The following is a 21839-nucleotide window of genomic DNA, read 5'->3' on the forward strand; positions in this document are numbered from 1 at the left end:
GACTTATGTTGTCAGTCATATCTCTATTATCTGACCAGACAACTATACTTTGACTTTTATTTCTTATACTTTCTTGTTTTCTCATAAATGAAGGTGGCAAAAGAGCAAGTCACAGAAATAACTGACTACTATCAGCGCGAGGTTCATGTCTCTGTCGAGGAGGCTTCCTTTGCCTCGGGAAAGGTCGGTGAGAGAAGATTAACGGAACTGCGTTGGGCCTCAGCTTTTTTTTCGAGTTCGTGTAATATTCGCGGCTCAAACTGGTCTTCGGTGACATGTATACTAGAACATAGAGCGATGAGTTAATCACTCAAGCTAGATGAAAAAAAAATCTTGCATACTATTAAAATGAGTAATATGTTACAGTGCTAAGAATCGTTCGCAAAATGTTCCCCTATTTTTACATCATAACTATAACAGTTATTGATTGTTCAAGTTTCGTAAATACACCAAATTGATGCAATGATTCCGACTGATTTGGCATCGATAGGAAATTTTTCCCCCAGTAAAAGAACACGCGGAATCGCGGTTTTAGAGCTCCAGCTTTCAAAGCGAAGGTAACCTGCCAACTCCTAGTAGCCATGATCAAAGTGAAGCGTGTGTGATCATATGAGCACCTCCTGCACATTGGCCGTATCCCTGATAAAACGAAGCCATACTTTTTAACCCACGCATGCATGGAAGCATAGCAAGACACATTCAAGAATTAAAACAAAAAATTGCAGTACGACCTAGCTAGTGCTGAATACCCGCAATACCGCGGGTTTACTTGCCAGAGTTTTTTATGGCCAGCATTCATTACTCATAAGTAACCGACGCAAACTACAAGTACAAACTGGAAAGGCTAGCTCCTCTACAAGCCCAAATTTTGATTTTTAGTAAAGGAGGCCAGGGATCCAAACAAAATCGGGACAAATGCAATCGAGAGGCTGTACTTTTTCAGTTATCACTGACAGCAAAAAGCAGACTATAGTGCCACGGCCGCTCGATGGATAGCGCCGTATTTCTGACTGTACAGAATTCGACAGCGTATGAATTGATGGAGCCTCGCAGAATATTCAGCATGCTGCAGAGGACAACCTTATTTTTATGCAACGAACCGGTTGCTGCTGCAAAAATATTGAGGATCCAGGCAGGAAGAACAGAAAACGCAGCGTCAGGTGAAACGTTATGTTGGGGAGTGAGAAAGGCACCTTACGTCGCAAACAACTCTGTTCTAGGGATACACTTCTTTCGACCAATCTTGTGAATCCATTGACTCTTGCGCAAGCCGTCACGCTTGCCTTGGGGTATGATGAATACCGCATAACCATCTTCAGGCCGCTTGTTGCAGTTGTACGCGCAACAGCACGGCATAAATCTTGCACGCTGCAATAAAAGCACAGCACGCAACATTCGCTGTCCGAACCTAGGAGAAAAATGGCGCGAAGAAAAAGGAAAAACACAAGGAAAACGCCGGACGCGCGTTCTTTTCCAAGGGCAACGGCAGGGGACCAATCATCACTCGGGAAATCGGGCGGAGAGCCGCCCTTAAGGGAAGGGGCGCGCAAGGGCCGAGGAGGTAGCGCGGCGGCAGCTAAGTTCAATTGTTGGCGTAACTTTCAAATTATTAAGGGGTTTTAGCGGAAGTCGCCGCCAGGCGTGACCTGGAGGCCACGACCAGCAGCCCGAAGGCCACCCACGGAACGGCGGCAACATAATTTTATTTATTTTGTTTTTGACCTTCATTGAATAAAGTTTGTACCACCACACCAAGGAACGCCATGCGACAGGAGCGGTTGTGTACCGTCCAAACACACTGGCCGGAGAAAGTGTGACCGATACTGCACCTTTCCTTTCTTATAAACCAATTAAAATTGGAAAGTTGGAGAAAGTTGGTATAAAGTCCCCCGATAAAGGGGACTTTATACTATTTTTGCAGGCATGGTACAGGATAGAATAACATGCCAGTAGCTTTCGGCACGGGGGCCGAAAGCTACTGGCTACACGCGACTGTCATCGCACAGCACCGGCCAAGTAGAAGCCGCCATGTAAACTCCGGCTGATTACAACAAAAAGCGGTGGACGCTCACGATGATCTCTCCCGGCAATCGTCCGAGAGCATTCTATACAACGCAGTATATAAGAGCGTGCATACACACTGCCGCCTCACAATTTCTCGCTATGGATAAAGTGGTTGTCGATATGAGTCCAACCTGTCCTATCAACACAGTATAACCAAGCATAACAAACATTTCGTTTGTATAATCGGGCTCTGCAGAGTAAAGCTGCATCCAATTGCTTTTTGTTCACGGCCGTGGATGTGAATAAAATCATCCCCACATTTTTGGCTCGCCTGAGTTTATACCCAGCGAGAAAGAGATGATTTAATGTAACGCCAAGCGTGTATTGGTAAACAAATTCGGATAATCGAGATGTCTATGGTAAGTGTAGTCTCCGATTTCCGATTTCTGTTGCGGTAGAGGAAATGCCATTATTACAGTTAAAGTACAATGTAAAGAAGAATCATGGCAACTCTATACACTACATTTCCTCTGCCCAGTGGCGAAGCAAATGAGATGTCCACAGTGCGAAGTACGTCTCCCGTGGAGGCCTTGCGGTGAGACAAAGGCGTCGTGGAGCCTGCGCACAGTGGGAGCTCCAGCTGCTTGGCGGGAACTGGCAAGGAGAAACCTCCTGCGGCTGCGTCTTCGGCAGACTCGGCTAACTTACCGTAATAAATTTAATAACGGAAGCGCTGCTCGCCGCTCAAACTTGCCCCGGCAGCCTCCGTTTCGGAGCGTACGCGGAAGCGCAGACATACACACACGTAAAAAAAAAAGAACTTTCCGTCGAGCGCTCGGCTCCCTGAGAACAAATGCTTCGTTTCGCATGCCTGACAAGAAACTAAAATATCGCCGGACGTTCGCAAATTGCGCACGAAGAGTGGCACTGCCTCGTAATTCGGTGGTACTGTGTGCACGCTGCGTCATAAGATCGATCGTGGTTTGGAGCGACGGCTCGAGCCGTGCTTCCACAGCGTCGACGAAGAGGTGAAAGGAGGCTTCAAAGTGGATGATGACAAGGCGCACTGGCGGGTTCTCTCGCTTCGCTCCCCCACACTAATTGATCGAGTTGTGGTGCGCCACAAATATGGCGCGGAACTCCCCTTGCACCTTGTATACTTTTATATACCGAAGCGGAGATAAGCTGAGCACGGTATACAGGTGCAAACTGGCAGGAACAATCCGCGAGTGCAGAGTCTGTGATGCGGCCTTTTTCAAAAACGTATTTGTTTTTAAGCACCAGGATTCCCATTTCTCCAGCCTGCACTATGGCGCGTAGGCGTGGCGAGTGCACGCACCACACGCATGTTTACGGAACTAAATTTTAAGCAAGACAAAAATTTCATCGCTTTGTTTGTGTGGATCTAGCGAACCATGTATGTAGCATGTTAATGGACATGCTGTTTAGGCGGCACCCTATTAAATGTTGAGCCCTCACAATGAGCAAGAAGAATACATTTCTGCGCGAAACTGCTTCAGTACATTTTCAGCATCTAGTGCACTCTCACGGTCATGTCTTTGAATGCGCACTTGTGAACTATTACTCGACTCTTGCGACCTATCTTTCCCATTGACTGTGAGTGTTTCTCGACGCGGCTGAAGCCAGGTAGAAAAGAAAGTGTGTGGAAAGAGGGAGTGAAAGATTGAGAGCAGTTATTTAGAATCTTAGCGGTGATTATCAGCGTGGTTAACACTACAGGAGATCACTTCGGTCTAAAACTGCAAGGCGGTATCTTGCCAGTACGTCGTAAACGCAGACGACATCTTCGACAGGGGTGTCGGCGTTTTACGGCCCCTCGCATTGAGCCAAGACGAGTGGAAGACATGACTGCAAGCACTAAGAAGGTTGCCGGATACCCTGAGCACATGAATCGTGTGCGGCAGCGTTCGGTTGCTCGACGAGCAAGCCGACCAGCGCACAAAGACCTCAAACTTTCCACATAATGCTCGCTTTTGAAGTGCGCCATAGGTCATGGAGTCTGTTATTACGTTTTGAGACAGCTTCTGATATGAATGTCTTGCGGATATGAATGTCTAGATACTGCGGCCAGAAAAACATAAATAGCAGAAAAACTATGCTTCGCGTTTTTTAAGTCAAATGACAGCCTGCATGAAGGGGAGAACATTAAGACACATAATTTGAAATAAAAACTATGAAGTGAATTAGTAGTTATTATACCAGTTTGTAGAAACTAGTGTTTCTACACTAGTAGAAACAAGTGTATTTATAAAGTCCAGGGAAAATCCGGGTGAGTCTTCGAATGTCCTCGTAAAATACAACTGCACAAACGCCGACAAAGAGTTCGAAACCGAGATTCGAGTCTGGTTTACGTTTCAAGGAGGCCACTCCCTCCATCGCCTGCTTCAAGCATTAAGAGGAACAGTAATGACAGTTCGCCAGAAATTTCAATTTGAAAAACAGGAATTAGCAGATCACTCTGTCCCGAATCTCTGCCCCCCCCCCCCCCTTCGAACTACACTCAGAGGGATTTTGTCCGGCCAACTGCTTGCACAACTTGTGTCGATTGGGACGCCAATGCATGGCACCGTCGGCATGCATCCTCCAATCATGCCTCTCGTGGAATGCGTGCTACACAAGAGAAGAATACGTAGCTGAGCCTCATGCAAATAATTTCTATGTTCCTAATGCTTAGCAATATGGGAGTACTTGGCAGTTGGTTTTCGCTGACAGCTTTCATATTGAAGCATATTCAATGGCATGAAGAGAATACAAACAACAGAAAAACTGGCACTTCTTTTTATAACCCTGGTTGAGTGCTACATGTATTTAACAGACGCTTTCACCGCGTAAGTACCAGTCGGAGGCATAGGGAAAGTGTACACACACACATTGTTTCCAAATAATAGGGAGCTCGCAGAAGCCACAACAGATTTCAGGTGAAAAGTAGGCTTAGCTCTCTTAGAAATACATAAAAACGTACGCTGCCGAAGCAGTTTTAAGATTTCACAGGGCACTTACGGTGCTGTTCTTTGATGCAGAGCACCTAAAAACATCCTAGAATTAACATGCTGAAAAGGCAGAAGATGCCATTTCAAAGGGGGAGTGTTCCTTAAAAAGTGCAAGTGAATGAAGGTACAGGTGACAACGTATATAATGGTAGAAATACATGTAAATAAAACATAAGGAGAGGGCGTTGTTGGGTGAGTTGGTCGAAGATAATTTTAAAACAGCGCTAGAGTACAGACAGTTAGAAAGCGCATTACGCTGAGTCAGCGCAATGCGTAATGTGTCTATGTCTCTTTCTATCTGTCCGTGCTCTAGTGCTGTTTTAAAATAAAATAATTAAAAACCTCCTGCAAAACGTTTCCACATAAGCAGAGCACTAATGGACACTGCAGGTTTTTAAAACTTAGTGAGCCCTTTAACAAAATTACCAAGTATGCTTTGCCATTCCAGAGGCAACCTAGCTTTAAAACGCCTTTATAAATATGTGTTTTTAGGAAGCCATACAACACACGATATCACCGACCGGCCTTGGGTGCTTCTCTGCAGCGCGCAAGCTCCTCGTGTAGCCTGATATGCTATCGCGTGTACTCAACTTACTAATACGACTTGTTCACGTATGCAGCCTAGACAAAAGTACACTCAAAAAGCATGCACTTCTCTAATGTCATGACAAAGGAGCGAAAGAGTATGGCCCACTGTAGCAGGAGTGTAGATGACCTCGTCGTCCGCGAACTTGACATTTGGGAGTATGAGAGGGAATGTTGTCGCATACTGTCGCGCGCGGTTCGTTTATCGTTCCCAGTGCAGATTGCCTTGGTTGGTTGGTTCACAGGAAGGGAAAGGCGCAGTATCTGTCAGACTTGCTCTGTGGACACCTGAACCGCGCCGTCATCTTAAATGTTCGTATCCGTTTAGCGGCAGCAATCAAGAGGGAATTTAGCATTCTAGACAGGATCTCGGACAAAACGAGAAGCTGTATTGATTGAGAGAACCACCCAGCTTAATAATACTAATGATAATAATAATAATAATAATAATAATAATAATAGTAATAATAATAATAATAATAATAATAATAATAATAATAATAATAATAATAATAATAATAATAATAATAATAATTGGTTCACAAGAAGGGAAAGGCGCAGTATATGTCACACTTGCTCCGTGGACACCTGAACCGCGCCGTAAGAAGGGGAGGAAGGCGGGCGTGAAAGTGGAAAGAGAGAAAGGAGAGCCGTAGTGGAGTGCTACGGAGTAATTTCGACCACCTGGGGATCTTTAACGTGCGTTGACATGCACAGCACACGGACTCCACTTCGTTTCGCCTCCATCGAAACGCAGCCGCCGTAGTCGGCTTCGAACCCGGGAACTCCGGTACAGGTTTTCCAGGGGTATGTCTATCTTTACAATACATATCTATCAGAAAATTTTACAAATGGATTCACCTCAAGATAAATTCTAATGCCGATTTAAGCTTTTTCTTCAACATAGTCACTAAATTTTAACAATCAGCGTCATTTATTAGTGGTTTCTGAAAGTAGAAAATACTTTGGCAAGTTTCCAATCAATGTGCTTATATGTGCCTTGCTCCACATTTGTACCGCCCTATGATTTTCTAAATCACCATACTCCACCTCTGCTATGGAATTTCAGATTTATTGCTTTAAGAACCTCTTTTCTGCATCGAATGACGACGCGATAGATCAATTAATCATGCCATTATAGCGACACCAGCGACACCGCATCTTCAAATTACGGATCGCTTTTGGTCTAAAAGTTCACCGAAGATGCCCTCTAACAAAGTGATAACAAGAACACGTCAAGATAAGAGAAAAATTGATCGCCCCACCTCGGTCAAGCGCGCAGCAACAAAGAAAACAAATTACAAGGGTTCAACGCTTCTGAACCAAATATTTAGCTAAAGCATTAGCTGCGGGTGACCTAGCGTTCTTCTTCTTCTCTTTTCCTTCTTCCTCAGCCCACACATAAAGCCCCGCTTTAACCAACCCATATCCACGTGCCTTAGTGGCCTATAAAGGCGTCGTGAATGCAAGGGTCCTAGCAGGCTGATTCTGACATAACCGTCCCATGCGAAACGAGAGACCCATGTTGGCAGCTCCTGCCAGCCGGTATGTCACATGGGGTGTGACGTCACAGCATCACGTGGGTAAGACGTAACTGCAGCCCGGTCAAGGGCCTACGTAGATGCTGCATGTGGACGGCAAGGAGCAGCCGTATCCGCAGTAGTCGACGGAACAGGAGCACCTGTAGTATCGGCTTCAAGCCGCACGAGAGACGCCAACACGGCGGAGGAATTGGCAGTAGCGCTCGCTTGTGTCGGTACCAAGGCTAAATTAACACTATGCGATAGCAAAAATGCGGTCAGAAATTTTGGGAAGGGAAGAATATCAGAAGAAGCTAAACAAGTCCTCGAATCGAGGCCGCTTGAGCGCAACGTGGAAATTATATGGATACCAGCACATGAATCCATCGCAGGGAATGAGGCTGCTCACGAGTTTGCCCGAGCTCTCTATCACCGGCGGCTGCCGAGCAGCCCTCTTGCATGGATATAAAAGATAGCCTAATCTTGTATAAAGAGGTTACAGATCAGTATAAACTAAGCAGAAGGGTCTATCCGCCGCCAGACCGTTCCCTCGGAAACGGGGAGGCAATTGCATGGAGGAGACTACAAGGGGACAATCATATTAGTCCCTTTTGGGTATATTTATTTATTTATTGAACCCTCAGGGCCGGAGGCATTAAAGAGGGGAGTGGTTACAAACTATAACATAGAAAAAATACAGAAACAAGAACAGTGAGTGTTACAAAATTATTCTGCTATTCATACAATGTTAGCAAAAGCGTTGCGGAAGTGTTGGTTATCAGTGATGTCGTTGATTTCAGCGGGAAGGTTGTTCCATTCGCGTGAAGTACGAGGCACGAAAGACTGAAATGCAGACACAGTGTTAAATGTTTCAATTCCAACCTTGTAGCGATGATCGGTGCGGTGTGATATGTAGTGGGGAGGAGAAATGAGCGCGTTTCGTAGAGCGGAATTATGGTACAGTTTTTGAAAGACACTGAGACGAATAACTTTTCGGCGGCATGCTAAAGGTTGTAAGGAGAGGAACGATTTCATGCTGGTTACGCTTGCACCACGGTTAAAGTTAGACAAAATAAAACGAGCGGCATTATTTTGGACTAATTCAAGCGAAGTAATTAATTTATCGTAATGGGGATCCCATATAGCAGCTGCATATTCCTGTTTAGAACGAATTAGTGTTTTGTAAAGCAATAATTTAAGAGATTACGGAGTTTTCATGAAGTTTCGGCGTACGTAGCCCAACATGCGGTTAGGGTTGTTAATAACGTACTCGATATGGTGTGACCAGGTGAGGTCTGCAGAAATGTGGACACCCAAGTATTTGTATGTAGTAACAGACTCTAGGGGTACGTTATTTAGGTAGTATCTGAAGGGAGTGTTAGTGTGTCGGGATACTCTCATAACTTTACATTTGCCAATGTTTAGGTCCATGCGCCAAGCGTTGCACCAAGAATAAATGTTAGAAAGGTCGCTCTGAAGAAGGTTAGCATCGTCAGGGGATTTTATTTCACAAAAAAACAACGCAATCGTCAGCGAACAGATGGATGTTAGATTGCACTTTGGAAGGAAGATCATTAATGTAGATGAGAAACAAAAGCGGTCCAATAACTGAGCCTTGAGGCACTCCCGAATAAACATCACTGAAAGGTGAATTATAATTGTTAGCGCAAACAAACTGAGATCGGTTAAGAAGGAAGTATTCAATTCATTTAAGAATATTAGGATCAATGTTCAACTGATTTAGTTTAAAAAGTAATAAGCGGTGACATACCTTGTCGAGTGCTTTAGAGAAATCAAGGAAAATGCAATCAGCCTGTGATGCTTTGTCTAAGATAACATGAAGTTTGTTAGTGAAGCAGGCAAGTTGCGTATCACATGAATATGATTTTCGGAAACCGTGTTGTGCGGGTGTGAAGAAGGAATTGGACTCGAGAAAATTAACAAGGTGTGTGAATATTATGTGTTCCAGTAATTTGCAGCATGTGCTGGTAAGAGAGATGGGACGATAATTCGCAGGTGAGGTTCGACTGCCTGACTTGTGCAATGGAACAACCTTCCCGATTTTCCATTGTATGGACAATGTTGAGGTATCGAGTGATTGCTGAAAAATTCTGGTTAGTATTTCAGAACAGCAGAGAAAGCTGTTTTTCAAAAACTTGGCATTAATACAGTCATAGCCGGGAGATGAGTGAAATTTCAAATCGTTAATAAGTTTGGCAATACCTGATGTGTCGATGCGTATAGGAGGCATAACTACATAACTGTATTGGTGAGTGGTAGGTAGATTCAAGTTTGAAAAATAAGAAAAATTTTCCGCAAAGGTCTCGTTAAGGATAGAAGCACTTAGGTTGCTGGGAACGGAGTCCCCTGACTCATCTAACAAAGTGATAGAATCATCGGATGGTAGGTTAATAAAGCGCCAGAATTTTTTAATGTTTGTTGATAGCATGGATGTTAGAGTGGAAAAAAGAAAATTTTGTTTTGCATCTTTTAGGGCTGTTACGTAGGCATTGGCCGCATCCTTATATGCCTCCCAATGCACGTTGCTGTTAGATAGTTTAGCAATTCGATAGCGGAGCTTTTTTCTGTTAGATAAGCGTTTGATATGAACTGTGTACCAGGGGGCCTGCGAATTTGAAGTTATGGTTCGGGTAGGAATGTATTTGTCTGTTAGTTCGTGAATTCTTGTTGCGAACATATCCCAGTTGACTCGAACAGATCGATCACTGAAGTTAGTGAAGAAGACTTCCATAAATGCCGATAGTTCATTATTAATCGCATCGAAGTTAGCTCCGTTATAGTCATGTATGATCTTTTTCTTTTTGGTACCCTTGGGACTATTTGCTTTAATGACGAAGGTTAGCAAAGAGTGATCACTTAAACTGGGCAAGTAAGTAATGGCGGAAGCAACGTCGGGGCAATTGGTTAAAATCAAATCCAAGGTGTTAGCGGTATTAACAGATGTTCTTGTAGCTTGAGTAACTAATTGCGTAAGAAAAAAAATTGAGCATAAATCTAGAAATTCACTGGCATCGGAAGAGAAGGGAAACAGAGAGGGTGGCTGGGAATTCCATTTTATGTTTGGAAAGTTGAAATCTCCAAGTAAAAGCAATGGAGCTGAAGGAAATCTGGAGCTTACTATGTTAATTTCATCATGTAGGTCATTATTGAATGAGCGCTCAGCAGAAGGTGGACGATAACATACTCCGATTATAAATTTCTTATAGTCAAGAGTGACTGAAACCCAAACAGTTTCCAAAACGCTATTAGTATGAACGCAAGATGATGGAATATTTTTCGATATTGCTAGGAGTACGCCCCCACCATGCCTGTTCGTTCGGTCACAATGATATATTGCAAACTGGTGAGCGTTAGGAAAGATTTCATTATCAGTGATCTGTGATGACAACCAAGTTTCAGTTAGTGCAATGATTTGTGCAGAACATGTGTCGATTGCCGAGGAAAGAGTTGTACGCTTACTTGAGATACTTCTGATGTTAGTGCACAGAACTGATACGCCAAATGATGATGTATGACCACTGCCCCTCACGCCCCCCTAGGATACAGTGTGCGGGGGTGAGTCATAAGCCGATGTAACTCGATCGCCTCGTGGCGTGACTTCTTCGACCATGTCAGTAGTTCGGTTGTACATGAATGATTTTTTGTTTAAAACTAATTTGTTGTAACGTAGACGAAACTTAGGTGACCCCGGTTGACTGTTGCCAAACTCGATAAGTTTTCTACGTGCCAAATAAGTGGAGGGCGAGAAATCTTCGCTAATTGTGACCTGGTGCTCCTGGAAGTCACTGCGATGCGACAGGATTAGTTCTCTGATTTTATAATTACTAAATTTTGCTATTATGGGTCTTTTTTTATCAGGGGAAAGGGCACCTATACGGTGAGCACGCTGGATTGGGTTGTTGGGAAGTGGGTCAACGACTTTGCTTAGGAGGTTTGTGAGCGTGGTTTCTGTTTGTTCCCAGGTTTCTGCAGAATCAGGTAAGCCATGGAAAAGTAAATTATCCCGTCGTGACCTGTCCTCAAGCTCGTCCAGCCGCGACTGTAACATGTGATTCTGAGAAGTTAAGGTTTCAATCGACTCCTGCATGCTTGCAAATTCGTGGCTATAATTGTCAAGGATCTTCGGCTTTTCCTCTAACTCATTTAGGCGTTGCTGAACGTCAGTTATCTTTGTTTCGATAGTTTTTTGTCCAGCTTTAATAGATTTAACGTCAGACACGGCCTGCGTTTTCGAGCTCTGTAATGACCGCGTGTGTACGTCCTTCAGAAATCGAAAGAGAACAGACATTTGTTCAGCGGGGTTGTCGGGGAGGGATTCAATTTCTGAGAGGGATTCGGATCGGGTAGTAGGGCCAGGATTAGTTTCAATGTCGCCAGAGCGTAACAATAAAAGGGCACTAGAAAAGCATTCACACACTGTATCATATAGCACTTCGGGGCACGGGAACAGCAATAAACATATGTCATCGCTTTTTCTGGCGTACAAAGAAAATGTACACACCTGCACCGGAGGAAAGCAGAACTTAGACATGATTCCTGCAGTGTTCCCGTGACCACTAAAGCCGAAGACCATGAAGTCGTCGCTTTTATGCTTGGCGGGTGATGATGCTGTAGTCGATTGGGCTGGCTGGCCGAATGCAGGAGGATCCAGGGAAAACGCAAAGGTAGATTCCTCGTTGTGGTAATCGCTGGCTGATGACGACATTGGTCGCAACACCGTGAAAGCGCATGGCCGGGGTGTTGACGAGATAAGCAGCTGGTTCAGCAAAAACACGAGAGCAACCTGCACTGGAGGAAAGCAGAACTTAGACGACATGATTCCTGCAGTGTTCCCGTGCCCACTAAAGCCGAAGACCATGAAGCCGTCGCTTTTATGCTTGGCGGGTGATGATGCTGTAGTCGATTGGGCTGGCTGGCCGAATGCAGGAGGATCCAGGAAAAACGCAAAGGTAGATTCCTCGTTGTGGTAATCGCTGGCTGATGACGACATTGGTCGCAACACCGTGAAAGCGCATGCCCGGGGTGTCGACGAGATAAGCAGCTGGTTCAGCAAAAACACGAGAGCAACCTGCACCGGAGGAAAGCAGAACTTAGACGACATGATTCCTGCAGTGTTCCCGTGCCCACTGCAACAATTTCAGCAGATGAAAAGGATGTACATTGCATAACATGTGGGAGATGGGGCACTCTAGATCATATCATTTGGGAATGTAACAACAGCCCAGGAGCTAAAGAAAATATAGATAGATACGCCTGGGAGACCCTGCTGCAAAGCGAGGACTCCGCTCAGCAGCAGCAAGCCATCCGCCTGGCGGCTGAGGCCGTGAAGCAAAAATGCATATTCACCAGACCTTAGTTCGCGAGGCTCCTGAGTAAGGCTCCATCAGGCCTGCGTGCCGGGGAGTCCGAAACGGAGCTTCTTCTCGGTGGAAATAAAGGTTTTCAACAACAATAACGCGAAGGCTTGAAAGTGCGAGTAGTGTTGCTTTCGCAACAAAACGCGTGGCGCTGCCGTGTCCTCAGCGTTCCTTACATCAACTACACTGGCTTTCGTCACAAATTAACGAAAACTGGCACAAATGAACAAAAACTGGCATCCGTTTTTGGAATGCACTGCGCTGCACAAGAAAGGCCAGAGATCTGATCATAGGGGGAGAAAAATAGATTTGAAGAGAATGCTGCGCATGAGCAAAACAGCTGCTCCAGAGTTTCGGCATCAACCCATTCCAAGCAGTGAAGGAAGGTCCCCAGGACGAAGAAAGGTAATTCAAGAGCATGGAAATGCGCTTGAAAGCGAGCGCCAGTTAAGAAGCGGAGGTAAGCACCAACTGCTTCACGACGCGGCAAGCGGCTCAAGAAACATCGCAAACGGCAAAATGGGTGAAACGACAACGGCGGCTCTTACCGTGTCCAGGATTCCGCTTTCCGTTTCAGTGTGAGGATGACTCTTTTTACTGCCCGGCTTGCTATCGACTCGTGCACACCGACCGGTTTACCAGCCTTTATGAGAAAGCCGCCGATAGCAAAAACGTCAGCGCCAGAAGCGCCCGGCACTGCGAAGTTAACGCATGACTGCGATGAGTCGGGTGATGTCTTTTGAAGCAGCTCAGTTAACGGATGCTGACCCGGCCTAAGCGAGATCGCAGATCCAGCTCCTACTCGCAGGAATATGTCCTTTCCCTGAAAGCATCTCGCGATACAGGTGGAGATCTGCAAAGGTCATCAGGCGATACTGACACTCCGCAGGCATTCAACGACCGAGAAAACGTGAACGAAAGCACACCACACCGATCAAGAAACACACACTTAGTGACCATCTCTTTAGTTTTACGGCCTCCAAAAACATGACAACGAGATTTAGTGCAGTTTCAGTTATTTTGTAAAGCTGCCGAAGAGAGGCGCGCACATCCTTATCTGAGAAACCAACGCAAGAAAGACAAGCGGTTAAAAAAGCGAAAACTTGTACACGGGCGTGAAGCCAAGCAGCTACTTTTATGGCATTGCCATCTCGAGGGGAAACATTGCGGAAAAAAGTCGATCCTTTCCAGCTCGTTCATAGGCTTTGTACAGGCATCTAGTCTGTCTTGGTTGGATCTCGATTTACCTATGTCACTTAACTGCAAACTTTATCAAGGTTCCACATGGCTGCAGCGCGGCTGCTACGGCTGGATGTACATGCTAGACCTCTCGGAGCGTGGAAGTTTTTTGTACCCCTTTGTGTTGATGCAGAGGTTAAACACGTACTCTCGGAACTGTTTAGTGACGGAACTTGTGTCGACGATTCTCCATTGCTCTTTGGACTGCCATGTTAGTCGCGCTTGCTTCGTCGGCTTAAGGGAGCTTGTACATTTTCAGATTTGCTGAAGGACGGGGGGATATCTTGCTAGAAAAACTGGCCGCCCTGTATACGCAGTACCTGGTGTCATCGACGGTACCGGAACCATGGAAGAATGCAAACATTATCCTCATTTATAAGAAAGGGGACTCTAAGGACCTTAAAAACCACAGACCAATCAGCTTACTGTCTCGTATGAGGTATTTACTAAGGTAATCGCTAATAGAAACAGGACAATTCCTTAGGCTGCAATTAAGCAAAGGATCAAGCAGGTTTTCGGAAATGGTACTCTACTATCGATCATATCCATACCATCAACCAGGGGATAGAAACATTCTCGGAATATAACCAGCCCTTATACAAAGCATTCATTTATTAAGAAAAAGCATTTGACTCAGTTGAACCTCGGCGGTGATGCAGGCATTGCAAAATCAGGGGGTAGACAAGCCGTACGTGAAAGTGTTGGAAGATATATATAATGGCTGCACAGCAACCATAGTTCTGCGTAAAGAAAGTAACAAAATTCCCATAATAAAAGGTGTTAGGCAAGGAGACACAATCTCCCCAGTACTATTCACAGCTTGCTTAGAGGAAGTATTCAGAGACTTAGAATGGGAGCAGTTAGGGATAAGGGTAGATGGAGAATACCTCAGCAATCTTCGATTTGCTGATTACATTACCTTGCTAAGCAACTCGGGATATGAACTGCAAATAATGATTGATGACCTAGACAGGATCAGCAGAAAGGTAGGCTTGAAAATCCATATGCAGAAGATTAAGGTAATCTGCAGCAGCCGCGGAAAGGAACAGCAGTTTACATTAGGTAGCGAAGCACTGGAAGTAGTAGGCGAATATGTCTACTTAGGACAGGTAGTAACCGCAGATCCCGACCATGAAAAGGAAATAACAAGAAGAATAAGATTGGAATGGAGCGCAAATGGCAAGCACTCACAGATTATGGCTAGCAGCTTACCGGTATCGCTCAAGAGGTAAGTATACAACAGTTGCACCTTACCTGCACTCCCATATGGGGCTGAAACGTAGATGCTAACCAAGAGAGTTCTACTCAAGTTGAGGGAGGGCTATGGAACGAAAAATGATAGGGATAACATTAAGAGATAGGATGCGTGCAGAGTAGGTCAGAGAAATAACTCAAGTTACCGACATTCTAGCGGAAATTAAGAAGAAATGGACATCGGCAGGACATGTAGTGCGAAGAGAGGATAACCGATGGTCGCTTAGAGTAACAAACTAGATTACAAGGGAAGGAAAGCGTAGCAGAGGGCGGCAGAAAGGTAAATGGGCGTTAGAGGTTAACAAGTTCATAGGAGTCAAGTGGATGAAGCTAGCAAAGAACCAGATTAAGTGGGGAAATATGGGAGAGGCCTTCGCCCTGCAGTGGGTATGGACCGGCTGATGATGATGATGATGTACATTTTCGCCATTTATTTGCGCGGGTGCTTTGCTATGATAAGTCTCACTTGTGTATTGAACGGTGAATGCAGTAAAGAAAAACGCGGAACGTAGTGATGGTCTTCATCACCGTTTTTCTTGTGCTATGATACCGGGCGATGCCGAATAATTGATGGTATGTTTTCTAAGCCGTTGCTTGGTTATCATAGTAGTTGTTGCGAGGAACATTTTTTTTTCGTCTTCCCTGTGTTGTTTGTCCTAGCCCCATGCACCCTACCGGGGCCATTAGCGGTGTTCCAACGTTTAAACGTGGCATGAGATGCCGGTTTCAAACCTCGCTTGTCCAGTTTCACCTATTAATCGCCTGTTTCTTTCCGCTCAGTGTGTAGAATGGGCGTGCAACTCAAACATGCGTTCGTACCACTGCATGTATGCTCCAAATCGAGAGCAATTGAAACGTGTGGTGTGTCACAAGTGAAACACGTACGTCTTGTTTTAAGCTGCCATTATCCGGAGGATGGGCCTGGCGTGAATACATCATACCTTTGGGAGGCTTCTATTGCATCGTGGGCGCCATCCTTTGCACTCTCTTCAAGATCCTAGTGCTGGGCTGCACCTGAGAGCATGCACAAACTGATCGTCTCCGCGTTAGTGCTTCAGTGATTTGGCCCAGTTCAAACAGCGCTTGTTCTGCCATCTCAGGTAGCAACTCGTAAGTAGCCCGTTGCTGATTTGATGTTTAGACTTCTCCGCTGCTTCTGGTTTCAAAGCTTTGTGCTCATTGTGTGAAGCGGGGACGTTCACATCGTCCCCAGATGTGAGACCCGCTGCAGAATGCGTTGATTGCTCATGCGTGTTTGGTGCAGCACTATGTGTTCAGTGTGTGCAGTTTGGATGTTCAGTGCTGCTAGAGAAGTGAGACCCGTTGCACCTGTGCTGTTGGTGTTAGCCTTGTCAATTATGCGTGGTGGCGAAACGTTCATTGTAAACGCATGCAAAGCCGCAGTTGCCAGCGTTGGACCTTTCACATATCTGGCAAACGTTAGGGGTTGCCGTATCAGGCTCCAGAATATTTAAGCACTCATTTTTATGAAGACAAATAATGTAGTCCTAAACGGCCTGCTTTTATAGTGTCATTCGCAAGAATGCAGTTGTTTGCATGGTGTTTATGCGATTAAAAAGGCATATTGCATTCATTTATAGTAAAGTATCTACACACTCTTTAAAATCCATAACTGCAGTTGCAAGTTTTAGAACCCTTTTAAGCCTGCAGATTTCACACAGTCATATCCCTGTATCCAGTGCGAGCAATGTGTTTTGATTACTGATACTATCTGTTGCTGCAAGAAGGTACGTCATGTGTTTGCCAAGAACGCGAGAGATATTTAAACTTTCTTGAATACTCTGTCCACAGTCGTGAAGACCTTTTTCTGAGGCTGCATGACTGCGATAAAAATATGTTAAAAATATGTTGTAGCAATATCGAGCTCTGAACCATGGGTTGTCCTTTATGTATTATGTTGTCAAAGTTGGCCAACCAAGTGTAGCAAAATGAGGGGCTCGTAATGGCCCACACATTATTGGTTTGTTTCGTTAGGTTTTACATGCCAATGTGAATCAGGCTATGATAGACGTCGTAGTGAAAGATTGAAATATTTTGACCACTTGGGGAACTTTAGCGTGCACTGACGTCGTACAAGAAACAGGCGGAAGACAAGAGTCAAATGTCGAGTCACCAAAGGCTTTGAGAGTATTGCGACGTTTTGAACGTATGTATGCATAAAAATTGTGTTCATCACTGCCATATGGACAGCGAAGGCATGTGATGGCTGGAATGTAAATTATTGCAAAATAAAGCACATTACGTGGGCATCTTCAACTATGACCTATGTATGTGGCATACAGAACTGCACTGGCTGAGCGGTTGTATAATCCTATACTGACATGGGTACTATTACCCTAGAACAGAACATTACAGAAATGTAAAAAATATACTTACTTGATCAGAAACTAATTGATTACAGTGGCCATTTAAAAAGAATTCATCTATGCGATTACTAATCTGAAATGTTTACCAAATTCATCTCCCTGGTAGTTACTGTTGTTTTCAACAAATTTTCAAATCGCAATGATCCTAGTTGAATTACATTTACAAATCCTTATTGATTATAAGTAATAATTTACTTGAAGTTTATGTGCAATTCAGCTGTTTCTGTTCTTGTAAGCTTCTTTAATTTGACACTAATTGCAAGTTGTACTCTTCCGCATAGGAGCACACACAGGACGATTACCTAATGGAATGTGAATGGAGTGGCAGCTATGCAAGAACCCGTTTATGCATCAAGTATGAGCAGGGTAGCTAAATTACTCTTAAAGTTCCGTAATAATTACCAATTAATTGCTATAGCGGTTGGAAATAAACGATGCAAAGTTTTGCGTGGGTACTATCATTGTACTCACAAAATGGCTCTTCATCAGGTGCTGCCGTACACTGCATTGGGGGATTTGCTTTTCGGTAGCTTTTTGTATATTAAATCAATTGTTTTATGCAAGATTCTCATACTACCCATGACTTCATGTACTCCTATTCGGCCTGTGCCATGTAAAGAAGGCTGATAACCGTCTCGTATATATTTGCCGTTGGCTCAGGCTGCTCCCCCCCCCCCCCCCCGATAGTAGCACCACAATATTTCACGTGGCAAACTACAACCCTTCAACATTCAACTCTTTAACGGTCATAATGTGTTTAAATTGCTTCAGTTTGCCGTCAGGTTATTAAGCAGTCTGAGGGCATAGAAACAGTGTGCACAACAGGCTATTTTGCTAACATTCTGTATCGTATTACATTAATTATTTCTACACAATTTCTTGTGGGCGTGCTATGCCGCACTTACTAGCAAATGGGCATCAATAAATATTTTTGTGAATTACAAAGGTCTACAATGAATGAATTGAGTCCAATATGCAAAGATTGAAAGCATTTTGTACCAAAACATGGGACTTTTCTTTCATAAGAAAAAAATTTAAATATTTCAGCAAAAAATAGCACGAGTCTTGTATAGGAGGACCAAATTGCATACTGTTCCTTAGATGAGCCCTATAAGTGCAATGCCGTCACTTGATTAGCATCTTTATGTTTGGTTTTTCTGTCTAGTAAAAGCGTCCAGCAATGCCTCCAGGCATTAGGGTTTCTGTGCTATCAGTAACTTTAATGACTACAGCAGCAAAGGAGGTCATGGTCACAACCCCCAGCACCAATAAATTACTGTTGACATATGTACGCACTCTCCTTCGTACCTGAATTTATAAGGGACGTTAGATATTGTTATAAAAGTATCATGTTCTTTGTCCTTGCAAATATCCGAACACTGTGATTCTTTAAATGCATGCGCACTAACAGTTTGTACTGACAATGGTTAACCTATTATTTGAAAGTAAATGGGATGCCACAATTTGTATGGGGTGTTTGGGTGGGTTTAAACGAAATTTTGGGAAAAAGGGGGGGGGCATAAACTCACCAATATAATGTTTTTTCATTCATTTCATTTATTCATACTGTCAGCCCTGGGCGGGCTATTACAGGAGTTGATATCAAACTTGAAACAGAAAGTGAACACATCAAACAAACACTGAGATCAACACTAAATTTCATACATAATTGTGTTTGCCACTTGAACAAAACAAAAACATTGTCATAGAAATCAAGCAGAACATAAAACATTGTGCAGTTTATCTAAAAATTCGCTAAGTGATTGTGACGTGACAACGCAGTTTGGTAACATATTTCATTCCTTAATGGCTCTCGAGAAAGGAACTAAATTTAAAGCAATCATTTCTGACAGGCGGCATTGGGATGTACAAACTGTGACGATGGCGTGATGTTTCCCCTGTTTTAATTTCAAAGTATTTTGTTTGATCAATTTTCAAGTAGTGGCTAGCGATCTGGAAAAGAAACTTGAGTCTGTCGCATTTGGTTCTAATTTCAAGTGTTTGCAAATCAGCAGATTTACACAAAGAAGTTGGAGAATCAGAATAACGATACCTATTAAATATAAACCTTGCTCCAGGACGCTGGATTCTTTCCAGCTTAGAACAGTTGGAAGCAGTGTACGGGTCCCAGACAACTTTTGCATATTTGAGGATAGGCCTAACTAGGCTTTTGAAAACCACTTTTTATTTCAGGAGTTGCACTGCACATATTGCGTCTCAAGCTCCAGAGTGACTTGGAAGCCTTAGTACATACATTATCTATGTGTGAATTCCAGCGTAAGTCAGATGTGAGTGTTACTCCAAGGTATTTAAAATTACTTACTCTAGTTAGTAATCTACCATTAATGCTGTAACTGTAATCAAGGACAGTTTTTTTTCTTGTAATGGTCATAAAAACTGTTTTGTTTGAATTTAATACCATCTGCCACACCTTACACCATTCATGTATTTTCTGCAAGTTTTGATTGAGTTTTGCCTGATCTTATGAAGTAATAATTTGTTTATAAACGATGCAGTCATCTGCATACAGTCTAACTGGAACGCTCAAACCAACAGGCAAGTCGTTGATGAAGATCAAAAACAAGAGAGGGCCCAGAACGCTGCCCTGGGGAACACCGGAATCGACTGGCATGATGTTGGATTTATACTCTTGAACCTGAACATACTGTACTCTAGACGAAAGATATGACCTGAACCACTTAGTTATAGTTTCATTTTTAAATATGGCACTGATTTTTAGTAATAGATTAGGGTGCGAAACCTTATCAAACGCCTTTGCAAAGTCCAAAATTACGATGTCTGTTGGCATGCGGGAATTAATTGACTGGGAAAGATCATGTACAGTTTCCGTGAGTTGTGTGATGGTAGAAAGCCCCTTGCGGAAGCCATGCTGGTTTACAAATAGGGGATTGTTACTCTCAAGAAAAGTTGATAAGTGAGCGTAGATAATATGTTCGATTAACTTGGAACACGTGTTAATGAGGGAAATGGGTCTATAATTTTCAACGTTAGATGTGGGACACAGGCACTATTTTCGCACATTTCCGGGCAACGGGAACACAACTGCTGTCGATAGACGATTGAAAGATTTTGGTAAGAAATTTAGAATTCCACTCTGGATATCTATATAAGAATTCATTCGGGATACCGTCCGGTCCTGAGTTCTTTTTTGTGTTGATATTCATAAGGAGTTTCAGAACTCCTTCTTCACTTATTTCTAAATCTGGTATAGGAGGGCAACCTGGAGGCTCAAAAAACGGTGATTCGCCGTCATCTTCAGTGAAAACAGATGCAAAAAATGAATTAAAACGTTCAGCCCTCTGGGGGCTCTCTTCTTCATTAGAATGGTGAGATTTACCGCCGCCATTTATATATCGCCAGAACTTACTGGGTGCTTCAGTAAGAAATCTGGTGAGAGTCTGACTGTAAAAGGTATTTTTACTTTCTTTGATGAGTCACTTTAACTCTTGGCTCATACGACATATGGAGGTTTTTAATACAGGGCTTGGGTGTTGTGAGCATCTTTTTCGTTTCCTTTTGAGCTGTCGTTTTTTGTGAATAATGTCTCTATTAATCCAAGGATGCTTCCTTTTTGTTATTTTCGTGGTTTTAGGAATGAACATCTCAATTGCTTTCGCTGTCATGTTTGCAGAAAACTCCCACAACTTACCTGTGCCAAGTCCGTCTCGATATAAACACATGAATTCCTCAAACGAGATTTCAAGGTAGTCCAGTAATCCGACGTCATCAGCAGCCGCCAAATTCAAAACAGTCTTTCTGCAAGATTTGTGACATATTTCGTGAGTCATATTGAGTGACATAATCACCATTTTATGGTCAGACAATCATTCTTCAACATCACAACTCAGCAAAAATTCTAGTAGACCAGATGACAAAAAGACAAGGTCTAGTATCGAGGATGTTGTCATACATACTCTCGTACTCTTTTCGAGCAATAATATGTTTGGAGCAATAACATGCAGTGACGATGTAACCACCCTTCAATCAGACCTGAATGCTATAACTTCTTGGTGGAAAACATGGCTAATGGAACTCAACATCAATAAATGTAAATCCCTTCGCGTATCGAGAACTTGCGACAGTACTCCCACTTATTTTCTAAACCATCTTCCGTTAGAATCGGTACACTCATATAAGTACCTTGGTGTATACACACCACTTCCACTCTTACTTGGTCTTTACATATCACACACATAATTAACAACGCTAATCGTATGCTGGGTTACATCCGCCGCAACTTCGCTAGAGCGCCTTCCTCGCTCAAACTTTTGCTGTACAAAATGTTAGTACGTCCAAAGATATAATACGCCGCACCTATCTGGGACCCTCATCACGAAAACCTAATTCATTCGCTAGAAATGGTCCAACATAACGCTGCTCGTTTCATTCTTTCAAACTATAACAGGAGCGCCAGCATATCTTCAATGAAATCAAGCCTTA

Source organism: Amblyomma maculatum, chromosome 6 (genome assembly GCF_055883805.1).
Source record: "Amblyomma maculatum isolate TAMU_Amacu chromosome 6, ASM5588380v1, whole genome shotgun sequence".
Lineage (NCBI taxonomy): Eukaryota > Metazoa > Arthropoda > Arachnida > Ixodida > Ixodidae > Amblyomma > Amblyomma maculatum.